We start from the raw sequence: 16,578 nt of genomic DNA, 5'->3' as shown, positions 1-16,578 counted from the left end.
CATTATATTGATCTATATACCTCATTTTTTCTCATTAACCTTTATAGCATCATGTCTCAACCTCCAGGCTCCAGTGAAAAAAGACTCAGCCTATCCAGCCATTTTTCAGAACTCAAGCCTTCCATACCCAGCAATATCCTGGTAAATCTCTTCTGAATGCCTTGCAGCTTAATAATATCCTCCCTGTTAACTGGGCGACCAGAACTGGATAGAGTATTGCAGAACAGGCCTCACAAATGTCTGTGCAATCTCAACATGACGTCCCAAATCCTGCACTCAATGGACTGAGCAATAGTCAGGCATGCAAAGCACTGTCTTATCCATCCTGTGATGCAAGCTTCAAGAATTATGTACCTGAACTCGGAGGTCCCTCTGCTCTAAAACACTAACTGAAGCCTTAACATTAATTGTATAAGTTCTACCCTTGTTTGTTTTACAAAATGCATTCGCTCATATTTATTCAGATTGAATTCCATCTCTAGTTTTTCAGCCCATTCACTCCCTTCTTCAACATCCCTTTGTAATCTCAGAAAACATCCTTCACTGTCCATGGTGCCACCCTCCAGCCTGCCAGCCCATCACACATGGCTGTCAGTAGTACATATACCTTTGCTTGGGGCTGCACATTTTCTTCCCTAGCATCCCACAGTGTCCTGTGATACACTTAATCAGGTTCTGGGATTTGCCATAGCTTTGTGTTTTCAAACATCCAGCACCACCTCTTTTATAACTTGCACTCTTTTCAAGTCATAGAGATATACAGCATAGAAACAGACCCTTCGGTCCCCAACTCGTCCAGGCGAACCAGAAGATTGAAATAAATCCATTCCATTATCCAGCATTTGGCCCATAAATGTCTACACCCTTTTAGATTAGATTACTTCCAGGTTAGATTAGATTACTTACAATGTGGAAACAGGCCCTTCGGCCCAACAAGTCCACACTGACTCGCCAAAGCATAAACCATCCATTCCTGTACATTTACCACTTTAGCTCACACTACGGGCAATTTAGCATGGCCAATTCACCTGACGTGCACATCTTTAGTACTGTGGGAGGAAACCGGAGCACCCAGAGGAAACCCATGCAGACACGGGGGGAATGTGCAAACTCCACACAGTCAGTCGCCTGAGTCGGGAATTGAAACAGGATCTCTGTTGCTGTGAGGCAGCAGTGCTAACCACGGTGCCACCATGCCGCCCATCCTTACTATTCAGATGCCCATCCAGATACCTTTTAAATGTTGTAATTGTATCAGTCTCCATTACTTACTCTCTCAGCTCACCATGCATGTGAAGAAGCTGTCCCTTCAGTCCCTCTGTAAACCATTCACCTCTAACCTTAAACTTATGCCTTTAGTTTTGGGCTCCCAAACTTCTGGGAAAAGGCCTTGAATGCTTCCCCTATCCATACCGCTCATGTTCATATAAACCTCTGTAAGGTCATCCCTCAGTCTCCGATTCTCCAGTGACAGGAACCCCAGCTTATTCAGCAACAACCCGGGCAACATCTTGTTAATCTTTTCGGAGCCCTGTCAAGTTTCACCACATCCTTCCTGTAGCAGGGAGACTGGAATTGCAGAGTACTCCAATTGTGGTCTAACGTATTACTCTTGCTCCATGAGTTCGCCAGTCTTTCTCCACAGTAAGTTTTGGTGTGAAAATATAATTTACGATCTTAGCAAATATAGCAGTTCCACACATCGATGGCCTCACTGATCTTTAAAGGACACTATTTTGTCCTGAGTTACTTATGCACTCTTTATATAATGATACAATCACTTTTCGATTCCCCTTTCTTTCAGTGCTGAGGCTATTTCATTTAGCCTTCCTCCATTCCTGTTTTCTACTCAAAGTGTATTCCTACAGCCCCTAGAAATCCTCAGGGATTCCCTTGATCCAGCTGGCTATACCTGACATGTGCCCCCTTTTCCTTGACCAGACCCTGAATATACATCCAGTGATTCCGAATGCTGTCAGCATTGACCTGCACACAAAGAGGAAAATGCTGGCGCTGATCGATCAGTTTATCTCAGTTTTAAAATATTCTCATTTGCCAAACTTCCCTTTCCCTGTAAATAATTCCCTTCCCCAATCACATTTTGAAAGTTCCTGGCTAATACGATCAAGATTGGTAAAGCTCCATTTTATAACTTGCACTTGTGGACCAGGCCTGTCCTTTTCCAAATCTGTTTTCAAACTACTAGAACTGTGGTCACTTTGGCAAAATGCTTTCCCACTCACAGCTCAGTCCCTTTCCCTACCTTAATTCCCAAGTGGAGGTCAGGTTTTGCCCCTTTCTCTTTTCAGGCCATTTACATATTGATTGGGAGTTTTCTGGATCACAATTACCAAATTCCTCCCTTGCAATCACTGAACACTGACAGTCCCAGTCGAGGTTTGGAAAGTTCAAAAACCCCAACCATAACAGCCTTATTATTATGGTTGATATTTAAGATGTCCCGACATATTTGTTCCTCAGTCTGCCACAGATTATTCGGGGTCAGCAGTCCGATGGTATCAGAGTGATGACCCATTCTTATTTCTCAATTCCACTAACATAGCTTCACTGGGGGATCCCACTGGAATATCCTCTCTAAGTACTCCTGTGATGATTCATGCAATTAAAACCGACCACCACACATCCTCTCTTGCCTCCCCTTCCTGTAGCTTCTCTACCTTGAAACAATGAACTGCCAGTCCTGCCCCTCCCTCAGCTGTGTTTCTGTAATAACTATAATATCCCAGTCCCATGTTCCAATCCATGCCTTGAGTTCATCTTCCTTAGCTGTCTGGCCCCTTGCATTGAAATAAATGCAGTTTAATCATCAGTTTTCCCCCATTCCTTGCTATGTTCTTGCCTGCCTTGTCTGCTGAAATTGCTGTCTTTTACTCGCGTGCCAGCCTCAATCTTCTTTCTGACTTTATGTCTATTTAAGGTCCAACACCCTGCCAGACTAGGTTGTATTCTCTCAAGCAGCTCTAGCAATTCACCCCACCAGGATATGGGTCCATCTCCCGCTCCCAGTTGAGATGCCTTTCCCACCCTGTCTCCCTGTGCTGACACTTTCAGGGATCTATGGACTTGTCCACCAATGTCCCTGTATTCCTCAGTACCTACCGCAAGGACCTACCGTTTATTATGTCTGTACTTCGCTTATCGTACCTCCCACAGAGTATTACCTCACTTCAATCAGAACTAAACTCTGCTTAGATTATCATCCGATCGACATCGGACTGCAGACGGAGACCATCCTCCTCACTGTGAACAACACCCTCACCTTTCATCTCATCTGTAAACCGACGAATGACACCTTCTGCTTTCACATCCGAGTTATTAATGTTCAATGGTTCCTGCACAGCTCTCTGTGGTACACCCGGTGGTTAAAGTATTCTATCCACCAATTTTGCATCCAATTTACCAACTTGTCTTGGAACCCAGTCGTTTTGGACCAGCCTTCCATTTTGGATCTTGTTTAAGGGCATATTCAAGTCCGTGTAAAACACATCATCTGCACTGCCTTCATCAATATACTTAAGTACCATTTCAAAAAAAACTGAACTGAATTCCTCAGACAGCATCTTCCTCTGCCAAATCCGTGATGACTAAACTGAATTGATCCTTACCTTTGCAAGTGTCGATTCATCCTCACAATTGTTTCCAATAATATCCCTCCCCCTGCTGTCAGACTATCTGCTCTGTAATTACCTGGCCTACCCCCGCTGCCCTTCTTGAACAAAGGAACCATATTAGCGATCCTCCAGTCATAGGCACTTCACCTTTGGCCAGCAAAGTATTATATGTATCCACCAGGGCCCCAATAATCTCTGTGTAATTAGCATGGGGTCAAAGAATGCTTGTCCAGGCAGTGACACCCACATCCCATGAATGAATAAATAAAAATACATATGTCCCTCCCCATCTCTGCAAACCCCTCCAGCTGCAGCAATCCGTACTGGCGTTGTAACACCGTTCAGGCCCTGACCACTCTCTGTAACACTCTCACCACCTCCAGCACCTTCACCTCTCCATGTTCATATCGTGCCAATAAACCTTGACAACTATTCCTCTTCCCATTGCCCTCCTCCTGCTAGCAGACCCATTGCAAGCCCTTTAACACTTCCTCCTAAAACTCTCTCTCAATTCAGGATTTTAAGTACTTTGTGGTGATCTTCTCAGCCTCATAATCTAATATGATTCATTTTGTCCTGAGAGGGGCCGGTGGGGATTTCTTGCTGAGTTTTTGTCTGTTTCATTGGAACGTCATCTTGTTGAGTATTTTACACTGTTCCCTCAAATGTTTACCACTGTTGATTTACAATACATATTTCAGTCTGTTTAGCCTGTTTATCTTGGTCAGTTCTCCTCTCCAACTCATGTAATTGCCTATTTTTGTTTCTAGTTGTAGCTTGTCCTTTCTGTGTTTCACTTTAAACCTTTATATTTCTTTAAACTGCACTTTATCACAATTTCCCAGAGGAGATTTCCAGGTGACATCACTCATTTACTAAGTTTAATCACACAACAGTAGCTCTGAGTCAGTTATGTCCCTCGCCAGTTGCACAATGTGTTATTCTAAGAAACACTGAAAAAAATTCTCTGAACTCCTCTTCCAATATCACTGTTGTCAGTGTGATTGTCCGAGACTTTGCGAATAACTAAATGTTCACCATGCCTGTATTAAAAATTCCAATGAATTCCTATTTATTGCAGTGACGAGTAATGAAATGCTGTTCGGTGGGTGGTCTAAAACTGTTCTGCTGCTTGTGTTCTTGGCAAGTAGTAGCCAGAATTTACTTTCAGACTGACTCTACTTCATGATCTGATGTCAAATGCTTTCTCCGTAATGCCTTTCTTACCCATTATTGTTAGTGTCGTCCATTTAGCCTGAATTTGCACAAGGTTGTGAACCATTGAATATTTATGTTCCACCTTTTGTTCGCCCTGTAACCACATCTCTCTGGTGTCTAAATCCCTTTTATCTCTGTGTCACAAATCCATCTACCTTGTTGCAGAGATATTGGCCATTAATAAAAAAAAATGTACTCGTCACAAATGGATTTGCTGTTCTACAGTTTTAGTTAAACTTTGTCCCATCCTGTTCCTTTCTGTGGTCCTCAGTCACATTCCCACGCTGCTCTGATGCTTCACGTTTTCTCTTTGGATTTGGAAAGCTCCTTTCACCTGAAGCCTGTCCCTGCATCCTCTCTGTCAGTTTAAAGCCCTGTCCATCAATCTAACAACGTGATTGGCCAGGACATTGTTCCACTGGCACTGTGCTGGGACCAATCAGAATGGATTTTTTTTAAATCAGATATGGGATGTGGGTGTCTCTGGCTGACTAACCTTTATTGACCATCCCTTGCTGCCCTTGAGCTCAGCAGCTGGCTCGCCCTTTTCAAGGGTAATTGAGAGGAAAACACTTTGCTGTGGGTATGTCGTGCAGACCACATGAGAGTGAATAGGTGTCTTTCTCTGAAGGTCAAGTGTTGGGATTTTTTCAATACTTATGTATGGATTGTTAATTCAAATTTTTAAAACGTATATTCATTTAAAATTCCACATGGTTCGAAGTTAGAAAGAAGAAGGGGGGTGGTCACTTTGTTGGGACTGTATTGTAGACTGTTGCAGACCCAACAGATACCAGAGGAGCAGCTGTGTAGAGAGATTGCAGATAACTATAGGAATAATAGAGGAGCGCAGGCTGGAGATTTTAATATTCCCTGTATTGACTGGGCCATCTAGAGTATAAAAAGAACTGGACGGAGGGCAATTTTTCAAATGTGTCCAAGGAAGGTTCCTAAATCAATATGTAGAGGGCCCTACACTACTCAGGCAGGTGCAACTCTGGACCTCCCCTCAGAAAACGATGTCCGGCAGATGACTGAAGTGTCATTCAGAGAGCACTTTGGGTCCAGTGCCCACGACTGTCTTCGTTTTAACATAGTTATGGGAAAAGATAGGAGAGGTCCACAGATTGAAGAGGAATACTGGAACAGAGCCAGGTTTGGGGCCATTCTGGAGGATCTGGCCAGCGTCAATGCAGTGAATTTAAAATTGCACAACGCCCAGTTATAATCTAACTCGCTTTGGAAGCGCTGGTGATCACTGAAACAGATGAAAGGCTTAAACTAAATTTGTTTGATTTTATATTCCATGACACTGCCATCCTGTTCCGATAAATTCTGTACCTTAGGATTGTACTCCACAACCACCTGATGAAGAAGCAGTGCTCTAAAAGCTAGTGCTTTCAAATAAACCGGTTGAACTGTAACTGAATGTCGTGTAATTTTTCACTGTGTACATCCCCAGTCCAAGACCAGCACCTCCATATTATGATTCCAATCGATTGGGTGAGTCTGTTTGAAGGAAAAGGAACAACTGGCAAATGGGAGGCTTTTGAAAGTGTGATATCAAGAATTCAGGACCAGTATGCCCCATTGGGGTAAAGGGAAAAGATGGCAGGTTTAGGGATCCTTTGCTGATGAGAGATAATAAGGCTCTGGTCTTGAAATAAAGACTGCATGCATTGGGTTTAAGCTATCCTTATCTACATAAACTCTTCTATTCTTAAAGACATGATCAATCTGTGGAGACCCTACAATCCTCTCAGTCCCTTAAACACTACCAAACTGCAGAAGTCTTTCCAATACCTGTGACTCTTCCAGTACAGCTCCTACAAGACCCTCTATCTATGTGATACCTTTTCATTGCCAGCACCCACCCTGTCAATGTAAGCTCCTCCAGTCTCTCCGTCCATCTACTCATTTCTATAATCTTCTCCAGCTCTTCCATGTGTAAACAGCACCCTCCCCTACAACCCTTCCCACTTTGACCAATCTGGAGGAAGCTACCAATGCGCCCTCATCTGTGAAACTGTCTCCAACCAAAATTGCTGTCTTTGTCACTTGGAAAATCTGTCTGATTCCACACCCTCCATGTCGAAATAACCTGCAGAACCTAAGCCTTCCTGTATCTATAAACATTTGCAGTCACTACTACCCTCCATATGTCTATTTGTTTCTCCAATCTGTACACCCACGTTTTCTCTGTAATCTGCTCCATTCAACTGAAACATTCCTGTCTGTGTACAAACACCACATCCTACCAATATCCTTATCCCTGTAAACTGATCCATTCCTCCCAACCTCCCCATCTCCATGAACACCGGTAGGCCCTGTAGCTCTCCACATTTCTGTAACCTTCTGTGGCTGTATGGTCCTACCTCCCTGTGAAACCACCTCCAGTCCCCACACTCCATCCAGTCTGGGACATCTGCTCTAGATCAGGCCATTGCTGTCTCTCTTACCTCATACAACCTAAGCAATGCCTCCTATTTGTGTCTCTTCATTCAGATCGCATCCTCTCCCGCTTCGCGTAACCTCTTACTGCCATCAGACCCTTGCTATTTAGACAATGGAATAGCACATTCCAGTACAAGCCCTTCAGACCTCAATATTCTGCTGACCTTTTATCCTAATCTGAAGACTGAACTAACCTACATACCTTACATGTTGCTATCATTGATGTGCCTATCGAAGAGTTGCTCAGTTGTCTGTAATGTGTCTGAATCTACTACCACAGCTGGCAGTCCAATCCACGCACCCAACACACTTTGTGTAAATAACTTACCAGTCCAGTCCATGCCGACAGGATATTCCAACCAAATCTAGTCCGACCTGCCAGCACCTGGCCCATATCCTTCTGATAGCTCAGCTGAACCTTCCGCCAGTTACCTTAAACGTATGTCCCCTTGTGATAGCCATTTCGCCATGGGAAGTAGTCTCTGGTTATCCACTCTATCTATGCCTCCCATTCCCTTGTACACCTCTATCAAGTCACCATTCTTCCTCCTTCGCTGTGATCAGAAAAGCCCGAGCTTCCACAACCTCCCTTCTATGGGCCTGCCCTCCAGACCAGGCAGCATCCTGCTAAATCTCCTCTGTACTGTCTTTAAAGCTTTCGCATCCTTCCTATAATGAAGCGAACAGAACTGTTCACAATATTTGAAGAGTGGTCTAACTGGGGTTCTGTAGAGCTGCAGCAAAATCTCACATCTCTTAAATTCAATCCCCCTGCGAATGAAAGCCAACACACCATCCGCCTTCTTCACAGCCTGTCAACATGGGTGATAACCTGAAGGACACAGGATCCCTATGTTCCTGCACGCTGCGAAGAATCCTGCCTTTAACCACGTAAAGGTTTTTCTGCAGAATCCTCCAATCTAAAACTATCCCTATCTTTGTAAGTTCCTCCAGTCCCTACAACACTCATAAGTCTATATATTCCTAATGTCTGCAAAATCCTCCCGTCCTGATGTCCCTCCATATCTCTGTAACCCCCACCATCCTCCAGTGCTCTTCTGGGGAATACTGCAGAGGAAGGAGGAGTTGGAGAGTCTGGGCCATGTTTCGAGGTATGAAGGGCTGCAGAACCTGGAGGATGGTACAAATGTCGGAAAGGGCGTGGGACTTGCAGAAGGTTAGAGGTTCCTGGATTGATTGAACCTGCAGGATGGGACAGGGGATGACTTGTGGAACCTGGAGGATATTATGATTTGAACCGCAGGTAATTTTTGATTGGACCATTCAGACGATCTTACAGTCAGAGCGATATACAGTATGGAAACAGACCCTTCATTCCAGCCCAGCCATGCCGACAGGATATTCCAACCCAATCTAGTCCCACCTGCAAGAACTTGCCTATCTCCCTCCAAAACCTTTCTAATCTTATATCTATCCAAATGCTTCTTAAATGTTGCAATTTTATCGTCTGTAAGATTGGTTGAAAGATCCAATCATAAATTACCTGTGGTTCAAAACATAACATCCTCCAGGTTCAACAACCAATTCATGGTCCCATCCTGCAGATCAGATATCCCAACACAATGTTGTCCCACCAGGTAGCACCCGGCCCATTTCCCTCTAAACCGTTCCTATTCATATAGCCAACCAGATGCCTTTCAAATATTGCAGTTGTACTAGCCTCCACCACTTCCTCTGGCAGCTCATTCCATATATGTACTATCCTCTGCATGAAAAAAGTTGCCCCTTTTTATCTTTTATATCTTTCTACTCTCACCCTAAACCTCGCCCTATAATTCTGGTCTCGCACATCCCAGGAGAAAGACTGTGTCTATTTACCCTATGCGTGCCCCTCTTGATTTTATAAACCTCGATAAGGTCAGCCTCAGCCTCTGACTCTCCAGGAAAAACAACCATCACCTGTTCAAACTCTCGATAGCTCATCTCTCGTAACGTTGTTGTAAATCTTTTCTGGACCCTTTCAAGTTTCACAAAATCCTTCCGATCGGAAGTAGAACAGAGTTGCATGCAGCATTCCAAAAGTGGTCTGACCACTGTCCTGTACCCCCGCAACATGACCTCCCAACTCCTGTACTCAATACCCTGACCAATAAAGGAATGCATACCAAACCCCTTCTTCGCTATACTAACTACCTGTGACTCTACTGTCAATGAACTCTGTATTTCATTTGAAAAATTGCATAGACAGATAGAATGGCCCGAGGACTTCTGGGTAATGCTAGTTCAGTCTAAGCTAATAGGCAGAGCCAGTGAAATATTTGCAACGCTGTCTGATGAATGGTCGAGAGATAATGTACATGTCAAACAGGCTATTGTAAGTGCTTATGGATTGCTTATGAAAGGGAAGCCACTATAATTCCCTTTACTGCACCATCGCTATCTGTCAAATCTCCTTCAGGTCTATATCCTCCGAATTATTGAAACCTGCTCTCACCATTGCAACTCCTATTATTTCCGAAAATTGTTGAGTCTCTAAAAGCTTCGCTATCAGGTTAAACTCCTCCACTGCATACAACGCTCCTTGCCTGTGTAATCTCTTCAATTCCTTCAGTTCCTATATACCGAGGTATCGGTGTGACTGCTTTGTGGCCATTGTATCCTCATTTATATCTGCAAAAGGCTCTGCTCACTGTAGCATATCCTATGCTCATAAGTGACTCTGGTCTCTCACAAGACTCTCTATCACTCTCTCCTCCAGTCTCGACAAGCTTCCCTATCCCTGTCGTATCTTGCAGCGTGCACACCACTCACTCTCTCTGATATATCTTCCAGTGCATAAATTCACCTCTCCTTCTAACTGTATCCAGTCTACAACTTCGTCCCTGTCCGTGCAACATCCTCCAGTCCATATACTTCTCTCCATTGCTGCAGCATTCTCCAGCTTATATCATCTTCCATGTGCTTGAAACATTCTCCAGTCCATACTACCCAGCCTTTCCCTGTAATATTCTCCAGTCCATACCATCCTCCCTATCACTGTGATATTCTCCAGATCCCACAACTGTTGTTAAATGTACCACATCCTGGAATTATGTGAACGCTTCTACGCCCTGATCAACATAGTCCATGTTACGATCCACAACCCTACACACATCCCTATCTCTGAAGTCTATTCAATGACACTTTATCTCTCTAACTTCCTCCAAACCATAAAATGTTTTCTCCTGCGAACATTCTGTAGCAACTGTAAATATGTTTAACCCTGCAACATTGTCGAGCCCCCAAACATCTCTCCCACTCTGTGAGTTCTAACCATCCCTGAAAGACCCTCTGTCGGTGACACGCGCCATGCATTTGCAACAAGGCAGATGGAATGACAGCATTTACTGAGCCAACAGAATTCTCCACTTCAGGGAGATGAGGCAACACAGACCAGGGATGGAGACTGGGATTTTCCAGATCTCTGTTGGACTCTGTGCCATTCTCCATGTGTAACCCTCACTGCATCAGTCTAATTTCCCATTCTGTCTGTTTATCTATCTCCTGTAGATACTCAGGATGCTCTTGACTCAAGAGAATTCCCAATTCCTGTCTCGTCCATCACCACACTGAAGACTGTTGGTCAGCCAGAGAGATGGAGAGTGAGATCTGGAGCCTTCAGTAAATCCTGCAGCGAGGTAAGATCACTCACAGTGAACAGAGCAGAGTGTATTTAATGGGTCGAACTTTGGTCCGGAAGACGTGACACAGATTCAGTGTTGAAGGGTAAAGACAGAGCATGATAGTCCTAGGCTCAAACCCCACCTCTTGTTAATTTTCATCACTGCTGTACTGAGCCTTCCTATGTCAATACAGTAAGTTGACAGTTATCAATCCAGGCCTGTGCTATCTTCGTGAGGATCAGTACAACAGAGGGGAAAGCAGGCCACCCTCAAGGAGATGGTATTGAAACCTGGGATCTTTCTGATCTATATTCCCTCCTCAAGCTATCTCTTGTCATGTGATAGAGTCATACAAAATGGAAACATGCCTTTCGGTCTAACTTGTTTGTGCCAATGTCTTCAATACTTATAATTCGCAGAAATTTTCCTATTTCTGTAACCTCCACTCCTCCCATATTCCTGCTGTATATTTGAAACCTCCTCCGATGCTGACGACTCTCCCTGTATGTAAATTGCTCCAATGTCGATAACATGCCCAATCTCAATAATCTCATCCTGCACTCAGTACAATAATTCCCATTTCTGTAGTTTTGCACAATAGTTACAGTGTCCCCGTCTCTGTAAAATCCTCCAGCCTGGAGCAAAATACCCACCTGTGTACTTTCCTCGAGCCCCAAGAAAACATGATATCAGTGTAATCTTCTGCAGGTCAGATCACACTCCTGCCTCCTGGCCTAAAGCACCACACGACTACAGTAACCTTCTCCCAACCCTACCGACCTCCTTACCGATGTGAACACCTCCAGACACTTTTCAAGCCACAGCAGCACTCCACATCTCTGTTTGCTCGTCCACTCCCTGCAGTCCTCCCAGCACCTTAAACACTCTCTCTTTGTGTAATTCTGCAATCTGGGGCAGCACGGTGGCTCAGTGGTGAGCGATGGTGCCTCACAGCGCCAGGGACCCAGGCTCGATTGCAGCGTTAGGTGACTGTCTATCTGTGTGTAGTTTGCACCTTTTCCCTGTGTCTGCGTGAGTTTCCTCCTGGTGTTCCAGTTTCCTCCCACAGTCCAAAGAAGTGCAGGTCAGGTGAATCTGCCATGCTAAATTGTCCATAGTGTGAGGTGCACTGTCGGAGAGAAGTGGGTCTGGGTGGATTACTCTTTGGAGAGTTGGTCTGGACTTGTTGGGCCGAAGTACCTGTTCTCATGCTGTAGGGAATCTAATCTAAACTGTCCCTCTGCGTTCCAAGTTACTGCCCCTAAATATATCCATCTATCCATATTCGGCCCCAACCCCTTCAAATCTCCGAGTCTCTGTGAACTCCCACAGCTCCAACATCCCTCCTTAACCATGTAACATTTTCCATTCCTGAAACACTCTGAAAATGTGGACATCCGACAATCCTCCCTATCTGCGTAATCCTCTCAGGACTCTGTAAAACCCCCGATCTGTGGAAACAGCTCCAATGCTTGTGACTCTCCCGATCAGTTTCTACAGGACTTACTATCTCTGTAACATCCTCCCGTCGCTATTACCCGCCCTGTCAATGTAAGCTCCTCCGGTCTCCCCACCAATCTAATCATCTCCATAACCTTCTCCAGCTCTTACACCCCTATCTGTGTAAACGTTACACTCCCCTACAACCATCCCTAATGCAGAAACCTCCTCCAGTGTCTGCAATACTCCCCATCTGTGTTTGTGTCTACAGGAACTGTTGCTGTTACTGTTTCTGTAAGTTCTAACAGATTGTACAGCTTGCCGGTGCATATACTTTCCAGAACCTCAGCATCTGACATCAACAAAAGTCTTCATTAACTACAGCCTTCCATATCTCTGTTCTTTCCTCAATTCTTTTCAACTCTCTTAATCTCTGTGAGAAACCTCACCGTCCTTTTGATCACCTGTAGTGCCTTCAGATCTCCCTGTATATTTCCTGACTCCATTGAATACAGCCCATCTCATGTTATAACTCCTCTAACTCATGTGTTATTCCCCCTCTCTGTGATATTCTTCAGTTACTGCAATTCTCATTCTTTATCTCCAGAGCTTCCAATCCCCCGATCGATGTAAGGTTTTGATCCCTTGCAGCATGTTTAACACCTGTAGCAGCCTCCAACTCCTCAACGCGTCCTGTCGCTGTAACCTTCTCAAATACTACAGCTTGTAATATCTTCCAGAATCTGCAACCCTCTCGATTTTTGTAACCCACTCCAGAGCAGCACTCTACATCTCTGTGTAACTGATGGGAATGCTGTAAACCTGCCTTCACTGTCCTCACTAACTCTCTGAACCCCTGCAGCCCACCAAGCCTCAGTATCTCTGGGTCCTCCAATCCCTACACTTCTCCCTGGCTGTGTGAACTGATCCAGCACCTTCAAACCTCACTATCTCACTCAGTCCTGAAGCTCCAACTCTTGTCCATGTCAGTGTAATTCCCAGCCCCAACAACTCTCCCGGTCTCTATAACCTCCTGCAGCTCCAACTACCACCCCTACCTGTGTACTCTCCAGTCCCTCCAATCCTCCCTTTCTCTATAAACTCCTGTAGCTCCAAATACCACCCCATCTATCTACTCTCCAGTGCCTATAACACTCCCTTTCTCTGAAAGCTTCTGTAGCTCCAACTACTACTGTGTAATCTCTAGTCCCTATATTCCTCCCGATCTCTGTAAATCCTTCAGAACTGATAACCCTGCATCTCTCCTTGACATCTTTCAGCCCGACAACCACCTGATCTCTAACCACCAACAGTGATCTCAAACCACCGAATTCTGTAACGTCCTCCAGTCTGAACAGCCCAGCTTTTCTCTGTTAGCTTCTCTGGTAACTGTATTCCCCTTCATCTCCGGTTACAGATCCTTGCTCAGGGGAACAATGTCTCAGTACCGAATCTGTAAGAACACAAGAATCTTTGATGTATCAATAAATTTGCCTCATTTTCTAAATTTTAACGACTGCAAGTTCAACATTCTCCACCTCTTCTCATCAATATCCCTCCATTTTGAAGACCAGCCTGGTGAACCTTCTCTGGGTTACCTCCAGTGCAAGAACATTTTCACACCAGATAGGGGACCAAACTTGTTCACAGTATTCTCAGTGCGGGCTGACAAGAGTCCTCTATATTTATTACAAGCCTTCCCTATTTTTATTCTCTATTGCCTTTGAAATCAATGCCAGCATTCCATTTACATTCTCTACGACCTGCTGTCCATGTATGCTCCCTTTCTGAGATTTATACACCAGGTTTCCCCAGTTGTGCCATGGCGTAGCTTTCTGCAGTTGATCTGAAACCAAGAGCTGACAGCAATAATCACGAAAGTGCCGGAATGTATGTTAAACGATATGCCAGAAATACTAACTGCACACTTAGAAACTTAGGGAATTAGCGCAGTCCATAAGACCATCATGTACAAGAGTAGAATTAGACCATTCAATCCATCAGGTCTATTCCACTATTCGATTGTGTATGAATTGTTTCTCAACCCCATTCTCTCACTCTCTATAATCCTTGATCTCCTTCTTCATCCAGAACCTGCCTATCTCTGAGTAAGATACTCTGAATCACTCAGCATCCATAACCCCATGGGGCAGTGGGTTCAACAGATCCATCACCCTCTGGCTGAATAAATTCCTCCACATCTCTATTCTAAATGGTCGTTCCCTTCACTCTGAAGCTGTGCGCTTGGCCCCTCGTCTCTCCTGCTCGTGGAAACATCTTGCCTACGTCCACTCCATCGAGGCCCCTCAGAATTCTGTAAGTTTGAATGAGATTCTGCCGCCGCCTCTGAAACTTCAGCAAGTGCAGACCCAGAGACATCACCTGCTCCTCATATAAGACGAATTTCATCCCTAAAATCATTCTTGGAAACACATTTCTCATACTCCTTCACATCCTTTGTTCAGACTCTGAATAAATAACGTGTTGAGTGTAGTCCCAACACTGACCCCTGCGGAGCTCCCCTCATCACTATTTCCCCTGGTGAAAAAGACACCTTTCTTCACACTCTCTGCCTTGTGCCAATCAGACAAATCCTCTATCCATGTTCAGCATGTTGTTCTGAAAAGCAAATGTCATTTCACACCCACTGCTGAATTTATTTTTCTGTCTGGCTGGAAGCAGCAGAGTTTCACCATTACCTTCCCATCTGTAATTCCCTGGAGAAGGTGGTGGGGAGCTGCCTTCCAGACCCATTGCAGTCATATGGGTGTAGGGACAGACACAGTGCTGGGAGGATAGAGCGCGCCTTGGAGGGCACCTTGGAAATGCTGGTGTTCCCGTGCACCTGGACCTCCAGTCCTTCCAGGGTATAGTGGTTCCGGGTTGATGAAGTGCTGTTGAAAAGGCCTGCCTGAGTGACCTCAGTGCTATTTTTCGAACTTTTATTCCTTCATTCATTCATGAACATGAGCTTTGTTGTCTGAGACAGCATTTATCATTGATTTTGAGTTGTCCCTGAGAAGGTGGTGGTGAGCTGCCTTCCTGAGCTCCTACATCAGCCATTTGAACTGTTGTTATCCATGTAGCCTCCAGCAGGCGCAACAACGCTTCTCTTGCCTGTAACTGTACACAGACAATGCAGCTCTCCCTTTTATATCTGACATCCTCCCCGACTTATAACTCTTACAGTTCCTCACAATATCTTGGAGCAGGACCATGAGGCTCACGCACACCAGGGAGTTACAGAGGCAGCAAAGTGGTAGAATATAAATCAGCACTGAAGATCGTGGCCTAATCGTGCCTGGGAGTCACAGAGACGGTGACCCTGTGAGGGAGATGAGTGGAGTGGGAGCTGGAGGATTACACGTCCCTAGGAGTCACAGAGACGGTGACCGTGTGAGGGAACAGAGTGGAGTGGGAGCCGGAGGATTACACGTACCTGGGAGTCACACAGATAACTTTCTGCTGCTGGGACGAGTCTGCACTGAGTTTGGAAGATGTACAAGAGTCTTCACAGAAAATGCTGTAAATTCATTAGCAGATAATACTCCGTTATTAGCAACTGTCAGTAAATTTATAGAAGTTAGCAAATTTATTTTTTCAACTTCTGAAATAAGGGTTGAACTCAGAAATAAGAGGGAGAAGTGAAGTTCTGAGCCAATACATATATATTATCCTCAGTAAGCCACAGTTGAATAAGGGAGTTAACCATATTTTTTCTCTGATGTTAATTTAATTCTAAGCAATTAATTAAGTTACTCTAGACATGTTGCATTTTAAGACATGACAAGCCATGTTTGTTAGATGGAAAATATGTTCGCTTATGTTGGGAAGTCATAGTCCCTGCTCGTGTCCTAGATGAACACTTGGTCTTGGAGCTCAGATAGTAATTAAAGACTCTATGGGACATCTGTGATGCTGAGAGTTAGGTGAATAGCTCACACAGAGAGCAGATAACCCTGATAACATGACAGCCAAGAAGAACAAAGTGAATAGGGGTGTAGACAATCGAAGAGAAACATTCATGGAATGGAAGGTATTCCTGATATCTCCCTCCCAATTCAGTTTCCTGGTTTGGAAGCTGATGAAGGTGTGAGCTGTTCAGGGGAGGGCAGTCGGAGCCATGTCTGCGGCACCACAAGCAGCCTGACTGTGCAGGAGGGGAGGGAAAAGGAAGGAGGATCAATCGTCACAGGGGAGTCAGGAAATTG

Source organism: Chiloscyllium punctatum, chromosome 46 (assembly GCF_047496795.1).
Source record: "Chiloscyllium punctatum isolate Juve2018m chromosome 46, sChiPun1.3, whole genome shotgun sequence".
NCBI classification, from domain to species: domain Eukaryota; kingdom Metazoa; phylum Chordata; class Chondrichthyes; order Orectolobiformes; family Hemiscylliidae; genus Chiloscyllium; species Chiloscyllium punctatum.
This window is presented reverse-complemented; position numbering follows the sequence as displayed.